The sequence below is a fragment of the Silene latifolia genome, chromosome 8, assembly GCF_048544455.1.
Source record: "Silene latifolia isolate original U9 population chromosome 8, ASM4854445v1, whole genome shotgun sequence".
NCBI lineage: Eukaryota > Viridiplantae > Streptophyta > Magnoliopsida > Caryophyllales > Caryophyllaceae > Silene > Silene latifolia.
The window spans coordinates 9,236,039-9,246,334 of record NC_133533.1 but is presented as its reverse complement, the minus strand read 5'-3'; the positions used below and the strand labels follow the sequence as shown (position 1 = coordinate 9,246,334).

General features: G+C 41.8%; 1 long non-coding RNA gene across 1 annotated transcript; it reads right to left on the bottom strand.

The window, feature by feature from the left end:
* Window positions 1-3,584: 3,584 nt before the first annotated feature.
* LOC141594084 (uncharacterized) lies at window positions 3,585-5,521 on the bottom strand. The gene is made up of 3 exons (XR_012522000.1): window positions 5,232-5,521; window positions 3,928-4,197; window positions 3,585-3,837 (listed from the first exon to the last, which is right to left on the bottom strand). It is a non-coding gene; the product is annotated as an uncharacterized LOC141594084 (long non-coding RNA).
* Between the last annotated feature and the right edge of the window lie 4,775 nt (window positions 5,522-10,296).

Sequence of the window (10,296 nt, the reverse complement as noted above, 5' to 3'; positions counted from 1 at the left end):
GGCAAAGTTCATACAGAACAACATCATCTGTCGATATGGTTGCCCACATGAGATCATCAGCGATAATGGGTCCCACTTCCAAGCCGAAACCGAACAATTGCTGGCCAAATACAAGATCAAGCATCATCACTCCTCGCCCTACAGACCACAGACTAACGGCGCGGTAGAAGCGGCTAACAAGAATGTCGTCACAATCCTCAAGAAAATGACTGACAATTACAGAGATTGGCCAAGCAAAATACCCTTCGCTTTGTGGGGGTATCGTACATCAGTCAGGACGCCCACTGGGGCTACTCCTTTCTATTTGACCTACGGCATGGAAGCCGTACAACCAGTCGAGCTCGAAATACCATCTCTACGCATCCTCCTAGAAAGTCAAATCCCGGAAGCCGATTGGAAGAAAGATAGATACGAAGAACTCATCCTCCTGGATGAGCGTAGGCTACGTGCCTTACATAATGTCCAAACATATCAAGCACGTATCAAACGAGCTTTCAACAAAAGAGTCAGGCCAAGAAACATCAAAGAAGGAGACTTAGTACTCAAATCGGTTAGAGCTCTTTTACCTGTCGACCCGAGGGGAAAATTCAAACCTAATTGGGCCGGACCATATCTAGTCAAATCTATACTCCCAGGGGGTGCGGTTAGAATCACAGACCTAGATGGGAATGAGTTTTCAAACCCCACAAATCTCGACCAACTGAAACGATACTATGCCTAGGATAGAACAAAAACGCGCCTCGCGTAAACCTAAGTGTCGCTCTTGTGGCACTAAATAAACGGCCCCTGGCCTATTTGAATGTCACTATGCTCTTGCATCTTGGCAAACTTGTCATCCTCATATCATCAAACAAACTAAATTCGCACCTCCCGAGTAAGCAAAGCTCATGCTTATTTTCTACGTTCATTACAAGCTCTTGCTTCGAACAATTATCCTTTTACATTTACTCGAACTACGCGCAAGGGTTTGATTTCGCTTTTTCTAAGTGAATACGTAGGCAATCCTTCACGGGATTCAACCCACCGTTATATTTAAAATGTAAATAGAAGGACATTTGCATTGCACTTGAAATTCGACAAGGATAATTATAGAAAATACCAACGGTTTCATAACCATTTTTTATTTCATTTATTCAAATTCTAATAATAATAATACGACAAATAATAAAAATAGATAGGCTAGGATTCTAAAAATCCCTCCTTTTTATTACAACAATAATAATAATAATCAAATAATAATAATAAGACTTGGGCTATTCCTCCATCTTCCCCTTGCCCTTGTCAGTCTTGTCATATTTCTTGTCACGACCTCGAGCCGGGCGCTCTTGCACCACTTCAGACCTAATCACCAACGGTCTTTCTCGAGGCCGGACTCTTCCATTCTTGCCAACCACCATCTCTGCGACAGGAGTAGTCTTCGATTTCTTTGAAGGATGAATGACTTGAAACCCGGCTTCTTCTTCTCCTTCAGTCAGATGCTTCTCCTTCTCTCTCTCTCCCTCGCGCACCTTGTAGTCAACGGGCTCACGCTTCCTCAGTCTTTCGCGCTCTTCCGAAGTTGCAGCCTTTCTCCACCTCAGATAGGAATCCGACACCCACAAAGCATTGGCGGAGAAGCTCAAGAACCACATGTTTCTTTGGGCCCATTTCATAGCCCACTCTCTTCGGCTCTCGGTAGTCAGCGCCATAGCGATCTGGGGATGGACGGTGTCAAGCACTGGGATCATCTCGCCGGACCAACTTGCCTCATCAACCTCTCAGGAAAGATGCACACCATAAACTCCAATCCAGGAATGCGCACGGACCTAGTGGGATCCAGAGAAGACACTCCAGTGACAGACTTGAGGTGCCACCACGGTACAACCCACCTGATCAAAGGGCCATCATCAGTCTTCAGCTTGTTCTTCCAATAGTCGCAGACTCGGGTGAAGTCCACCATGTACAACCTCGTCCTCATCGAAATCATACGGGCATGATAGGAAAGTGGATGAACTGGGGGCTCGAGCAATCGGAGCCGTTCCATAAGCCAAACCTACCAAAAACAGGTATTAGACACAAAAAACAACAAAAAACAAAAAACGAAAAAGAAAAAAAAAAAAAAAAAAAAAAAAACAAAAAACAAAAAAACGAAAAGAAAAAAAAAAAAGAAGAAAAAAAGAAGGTGTCTTTTACCTGTAGAATGACGGGACTCCCCAAAAATGGAAGATCGCGGTTGGATTTCCTATTATCCAAACCCAAGATAATCTCCCCTAAGCATAGACAAGCTGGGCTCCTGCGCAGCTCCATTTGCTCAATAAGACCCAATAGACGGGGGTCACCTCGCAATTCTTCGTCAACATGTCCCTGAAAGACATACACATGAAGCAAACAGAAGCCAAACGCTCTCCTTCTAGCAACATAAGAGACAGTAGGGTCGGCCCTGTTGATGAATCGATCTATAAAATCCAACATCCGCACGCCTTTCGAAGTAACAAGACGATCCACTTCGAGTCTAGTAAGTCCAAGCAAATCTCTAAACTTGCTCTTATACCCTTGAGCAGTAGAAGGGATAGCAGGTAAATGTTCAGGGTCCCACCCGCCAATAGCAGCAATTTCCTCTGGAAAAGGACAAATATCACCTCCTGGGAACGCAAAAACATGATAATTTGGATCCCAATAATCAAGGCAAGCATCCAAGAACGGTTTTACAACCTTAATGAGTTTCAAACTCAACAAAGACCCAAGGTTATAAGCACCCATATCATGCTTCTCCGTGTTCGAAAATTCATTGGTCCATTCCTTCAAACGAATCTCCAAAGTATTCATGATGATGATTTTCTCTTGAAAATTTGTTTTGAGAATTTTATGTGAGGCGACGAAGAAGAGACGGAAGAATTATATAATTTAAAGCCTCGTCGACGCTTCTATTTATACCAATTGCTGTTTCAAAAAATCCGTCAGAACCGACCTTCTTGGGAACAGGCGCGGCACCTGCTGCGCCTCTTCAAAGGGACGCAGCTCGTGCTGCGCCTCTTCCCCAGTCTAGATTTCTGTGATTTCCGTGTTTGGATCTTTCCTAATCCTACATCGAATAATTTCCTATTCCTACGGGATTTTATTTTGGTAAATCCGAGACATTTACCATGCTTCAGGTTTCCTAAATTCGCGGGCACGCATTTCGAGGCGACATCGACACTTCCGCCATGTCAACACACTTTAAATCATTTCTTTCTTTTTTTGACATAATTTATTCTTTATTTTTATGTTAATAAATTCAATATTTACATTTCTTCATTTCATTTTTTTTTTAACTTATAGATTTCTCTTTTTCTTTTTTTTAGGGGGTAGCCCTCCCTACCGTCCGGTCAGTTTGCACTAATTAAAGGCCTTATGTGTATATAAAATGTATATGTTGCGTGATTTTTTCTATGTAAACTCCGGTAGCGACGGCGTAAACCGTTGTCTACCAAACCTGTTCGAGAACTAACCTGCAGGTACAAACAACACAACCCAGCAGCAAAGGCGCTCAGGCCATCGTATATACAACAAAAAAGCAAATGTACAAGCAAACTGGGGGCTTCGCCCCAAAACAGGTCCGAATGTGCAAGCAAACTGGGGGCTTCGCCCCAAACAAGTCAAAAAGATCCAAGTAAACTGGGGGCTTGCACCCCAAAACGAGTCCAAAAAGTGTTCAAAATCAGATGTACAAAACTACACAGGCTACTGCTGGGCGCCCTCCAACTCGGCGACCCTCGCCATAAGAGCAGCGATCTCGGCATCCCGAAACTCGAGCTCCCTCGACAAACGAGCCGTCTCCTCCCGAGCCTGGGCCAACTCTCGTCCCGACTCGCGGTCGACCTGTGAATAGCAATAAATTGACTCATGTCAATCAACTCAATCAAAAGGAGAAATAGTCAAAAATCAAAAGAAGTCAAGTGAGGTTCATACCTGACGACCTCGACCGCCGACGAGTGCCTCAATGTAACACCCCTGATTTTCGGCTAAATTAAAACTTACTTTTACATACAAAATTGGCCGAAATACAAGGATATTATAATTAATATACAAAGTCTCTTAATACAAATTTCTTTTAAATATAAAATAATACAAATGGAACCACAATTTTATAAAGTCTCTAATAAAAATCTTCTCTTGAAATAAAATCCTTTTAAACTGCAGCGGAAGTAACCTGAAATAAAACCAGAAGACAGAAAGGAACTACCCCCATGACGAGTAGCCCAAAAAGGAGAAAACACGTCAGCCGGAAAGCTGAGTAACAGATAATACCTCAATATAAGCAGAATAGTTTTTGGTCATGGCGTGGAAACACAGACATATAAAAATATAAATAAACAGAGAGAATAATAAAACACTCCCCTTTACTAATCTCAATCTCAACTAATTACTCCATATCACTCATTACTCCGTCTCATAATATAATACTCCCAAGTAACCAGATATCGTATTCTCATCGTCGAACCTAAGACCAAAGACAAGGGGTGAGTGAACTGGCGGATAAGACCGCGAAACAATATTTTTATCTCAATATCGATTTCAAACTCAAAGAACTCAGTAACCATGGTCGCACTGGACCGTAAACATAACTCGGCTCAACGGCCCCATAACTCAATACCAGTAACCAATATTCATCTCAATTTCAATATCGATATTGTCAAATATTCCATTAAAGGAACTGCTCAACACTTAGAGTATAATTCTAAGCTACTCACCCACTGGTCGAGGTCAAAGGATACGACAAATTAAACACAATACTAAAATTTGAACTCTCTGTATAACAGTACACCGTTCCACAATTCGTAAATTAAGAATATCCTTATAATAATGTCAATAAACTTGTGCACTATTGATAAAGAAACCATTGCATCCATTCATAGTGGTCTGGTATACTCCATGCACATCGGAATCAATAATGAAAGGCTAATCCAATTAATACCAAGCTCTATTTATTAACAACCCGACTAAGACCTTTCGAACTATAATTCCATCTCATCTCCATCAATACGAGCTAGTCTTACATCCCCTCGAATTGAACCCATCTCACCAACAATAAGATTAACTTATCAAAATAAAGTAATAGCTATGAAAGTAAAGTAACAATTACTGGTAACTAGTAATTCAACCCAAATAAAATTCAAGACACGAAAAATAATAATAAACTAATAACAGTTAGCACGGAATTCACACAACCTCGAACAATAATAAATATATTAGGATCGGTAGAATCGTGTTACCTTAGTTAAAGAAGCGGATGATTGTTGATGGGTATTAGTCTAACGCATGGTAAGGCGCAATAATTCTCAAAGCAACCGAGAGAATTGACAAACAAATATGATGATGCCAAGGTGGGTTATTATAATATATATAGGGTAAGGTAAAGATGGGTAATGGGTAGGTATTTGTAGGCTTAATTGTTGTGTTGTTCTTATTTTGTCATCATACGATTAGTGGTAGATATTGTAGGAATGTTAGGTCCAATTATTTAATATGGTAGGCTTAGTGTACTAATTAATAATCAAGGTTAGGTCATAATATTTAATTATGATTATGGTCTTATTATTTATTAATTGGACTGGACAATTCCGTATAAACCCGACACAATTAACTTATATCGATACAACGCGGGTTAATTAAAATAACTTATTATAATTATCGACTCGACAATTTACCCGACTTAATTAGTAATATAAAATGTATAATAATTAATATATAATAATATCCATTTAATAATATCCGTTTAATTAATAATATCCGATTAATTTATTATATAAAAATACGGGGTATTACAGTCTTCCCCCCTTAAAATGAACTTCGTCCCCGAAGTTCGATATTAGAAAATAAAACAAATTGAAAATTTAGTGGTATTACATCCGAAGTTCGATAAAAATAAATTGAAAATTTGAGTGGTATTACATTCCACCCTCCTTAAAAATAAAGTTCGTCCTCGAACGTAAAATTTTCAAAAAAATGAATGAAATGACAACTCAAAATTTAAGAAAAGTTTAGAAAGTTTAAAGAGCGGTGCTAAGATGTGACGATCTCAACACCTGACCAAGAAAGAACCCGCTCTGATACCAATTGTAACACCCCTGATTTTCGGCTAAATTAAAACTTACTTTTACATACAAAATTGGCCGAAATACAAGGATATTATAAATAATATACAAAGTCTCTTAATACAAATTTCTTTTAAATATAAAATAATACAAATGGAACCACAATTTTATAAAGTCTCTAATAAAAATCTTCTCTTGAAATAAAATCCTTTTAAACTGCAGCGGAAGTAACCTGAAATAAAACCAGAAGACAGAAAGGAACTACCCCCATGACGAGTAGCCCAAAAAGGAGAAAACACGTCAGCCGGAAAGCTGAGTAACAGATAATACCTCAATATAAGCAGAATAGTTTTTGGTCATGGCGTGGAAACACAGACATATAAAAATATAAATAAACAGAGAGAATAATAAAACACTCCCCTTTACTAATCTCAATCTCAACTAATTACTCCATATCACTCATTACTCCGTCTCATAATATAATACTCCCAAGTAACCAGATATCGTATTCTCATCGTCGAACCTAAGACCAAAGACAAGGGGTGAGTGAACTGGCGGATAAGACCGCGAAACAATATTTTTATCTCAATATCGATTTCAAACTCAAAGAACTCAGTAACCATGGTCGCACTGGACCGTAAACATAACTCGGCTCAACGGCCCCATAACTCAATACCAGTAACCAATATTCATCTCAATTTCAATATCGATATTGTCAAATATTCCATTAAAGGAACTGCTCAACACTTAGAGTATAATTCTAAGCTACTCACCCACTGGTCGAGGTCAAAGGATACGACAAATTAAACACAATACTAAAATTTGAACTCTCTGTATAACAGTACACCGTTCCACAATTCGTAAATTAAGAATATCCTTATAATAATGTCAATAAACTTGTGCACTATTGATAAAGAAACCATTGCATCCATTCATAGTGGTCTGGTATACTCCATGCACATCGGAATCAATAATGAAAGGCTAATCCAATTAATACCAAGCTCTATTTATTAACAACCCGACTAAGACCTTTCGAACTATAATTCCATCTCATCTCCATCAATACGAGCTAGTCTTACATCCCCTCGAATTGAACCCATCTCACCAACAATAAGATTAACTTATCAAAATAAAGTAATAGCTATGAAAGTAAAGTAACAATTACTGGTAACTAGTAATTCAACCCAAATAAAATTCAAGACACGAAAAATAATAATAAACTAATAACAGTTAGCACGGAATTCACACAACCTCGAACAATAATAAATATATTAGGATCGGTAGAATCGTGTTACCTTAAATATGTTCCGACCCGCTTAAAATAATGAACCATAATCCAGAATAGTTAAAGAAGCGGATGATTGTTGATGGGTATTAGTCTAACGCATGGTAAGGCGCAATAATTCTCAAAGCAACCGAGAGAATTGACAAACAAATATGATGATGCCAAGGTGGGTTATTATAATATATATAGGGTAAGGTAAAGATGGGTAATGGGTAGGTATTTGTAGGCTTAATTGTTGTGTTGTTCTTATTTTGTCATCATACGATTAGTGGTAGATATTGTAGGAATGTTAGGTCCAATTATTTAATATGGTAGGCTTAGTGTACTAATTAATAATCAAGGTTAGGTCATAATATTTAATTATGATTATGGTCTTATTATTTATTAATTGGACTGGACAATTCCGTATAAACCCGACACAATTAACTTATATCGATACAACGCGGGTTAATTAAAATAACTTATTATAATTATCGACTCGACAATTTACCCGACTTAATTAGTAATATAAAATGTATAATAATTAATATATAATAATATCCATTTAATAATATCCGTTTAATTAATAATATCCGATTAATTTATTATATAAAAATACGGGGTATTACACTCAATGGCCGTAGCTCGTAGCCGGTTGGCCACCCTCCATAGTGCCACGAACCGAGATGGCGCTACCTGCATTTCAAAAGGAAATTCCCGTCAAATTAAACAAGTTCAGTCAAACGTGTTCTTACACGAAAACTGTGCAAAATGGGAACTCACCCTCCGAATCAGATGCTGCTAGTCGTCTAGGCCAGCATCCGTCACAGCCACATCAAAGTCACGTAGCTCGGAGATCGTCGTCCTCCCAGTGGCGTCAGTGTACTCGAGGGTCTCGGGGTACTCTGGGGGCTCGATGCCCGCCGCCTCAACCTCCTGCAAAGATGAAATGGCTCTCGTTAATCGATGACCCTTCGTCGTTTTATTTTTCAAAATCAAATCAAATCAACGAGAAAGCAAAGGATACTCACCACTACCGGCCAATAGGCCAACCTCCCGTAAAGGAACGCCGAGTAATCCTCATCAGGGAGAAGAAGGTCGTCACCACCAACACCGGCTAAGTCCGCCTCTCTCTCAGCCTCAAAAGGCTCCCTGAACATCGTCCTCGGAGGATCGATGGGAACCGTCAACGCGCCCCGAAAGCACTGACGAGCTAACCGCTCGCCCAGGTACCATACAGGACCCATCGACGTCCACAACAGCAGCCGACTCGAGCTCCTGGGACGAAGGACCTCAGCGACAAAAGGAGGCGCTCCAGCGTACTCCGCCCAGGGTCTGGGCACCCACTGCGACGATACAAAGGCAAAGGTCATTCCTATGATCAATTTGAAGCAAAGGGCAAAAGTATGAATGAATACAAACGGGATACTCACGCTGCTCAGCTGAAGGGCGTTCACATCCCGCCGGTAGACATTGTGAGAAGAACGCTTGCTCTTCGTCCGGCACATGACCCAATCCCTCACCACGGGATAGGCTCTCTCCAACGGCTCCGTCCTCTTGGGCGCGAGGCCCGGAAAGTAGGAGTACACCCACGCCTGTAAAACAGAATAGTCAATGACGATCTTTCGATCTTTGATGAAATGAAGGAATTTACGTTGATCTAAAGGCAGGTTCATACCTCCAACAGTAGCCCAGGTCCGACAGCGCCAGGAGAAGTCCCCTTCTCCATCAACTCCGGACGAACCATGGCCCTCATGAAGCGGATGAAGACCGCAAAAACCAAAATGATGACCCGGTCCCGGCGCCCTAGGGAACTCAGGTCAGAAAGAAAGGGAAGAAGCTTCGTCGACAGCCTCTCACCCTTGTCTCCGAGATAGATCGAAGACAAGAACCACCAAAGCCACAGACGAGCCCTCTGCTCGGCTGTACAAGGAGGAGGAGCCGTCTCCCTCCCATCGATCACCACCGATGCCGGGGTCTTCCCCGCAAAGTAATCTCGAACATAGGTACTGGGTACCAAACCCGGCACCGCCACAGCCTTCGGCGACAGGTTCCAGCCGATCAACCTCCTCGCCTCGGCCGAATCCGCCCTCATGCCAGTCTCCGGCCACGCCATCTCCTCAGTCCCACACGGCAGACCAGAAATCATGCCGTAGTCCTCCAAGGTGACTCCCACCTCACCGAAAGGAAGGTGAAATGTGGAAGTCGTATCCCAGAATCGATCCAAGAAAGCGCGGACCAGGCTAAGGTTGGCCCGCAACTTCCTCTTCACGATATCCCTCCAGACCTGAACCAGAGGACCAAACGCTCCGCGCTCGATCATGGCCCTCTCCTCCTCTGACAGCCGCTCGTAATGCTCCATCGCTGTCGTGTACCCCGAAAACGACCGGATGTTCCCGGCCTCCTATTATGATTTGAGACGAAGCTATCTTTAGTTTTAAGTGAAATTTGAAAGAAATTTGAATAAAAAGAGAAAAGGATAGGTAATGAGTTAGGGAATTCCTGTTTACCAAGCTCTTCACCGTCCTGTAGGACAAGTGACCCTCTGCAGCCCACACAAGGTGCCTACTCTCCCAGGTCTCAGCCCACGTGGGAGCTCCTCTCAGCTGGCGACCTCCTCGTCCGAGATGGGCCCGTCTCGGAGTCTCCTCCTCGCCAGCGGCCTCCTCCTCGGGAACCTCCTCTGCAGCAGCCATCACCGCAGCGGTGAAGGCCTGCTCCAAAGCCTCCTCAACAACAGCGGTATCTACATCCATGGGATCTCTCCCGGAAGTAGAAGCATCGTCACCTGCAACGATTAAAGCAAATCCAGGCCGCATCACATGATGACAAGCCTTGGTTAAAGCAGTATTTCGAGTCTTCAAAGCCCGGAAATCGCCCCTTTCTGGCCATCCTTGGCCGTATTCCCACCAATTCAATCACTCATGTGATGAATAGGGTCAAGTCAAGTCCAAGTCAAAGACCTAGTTCCGAGTTCGA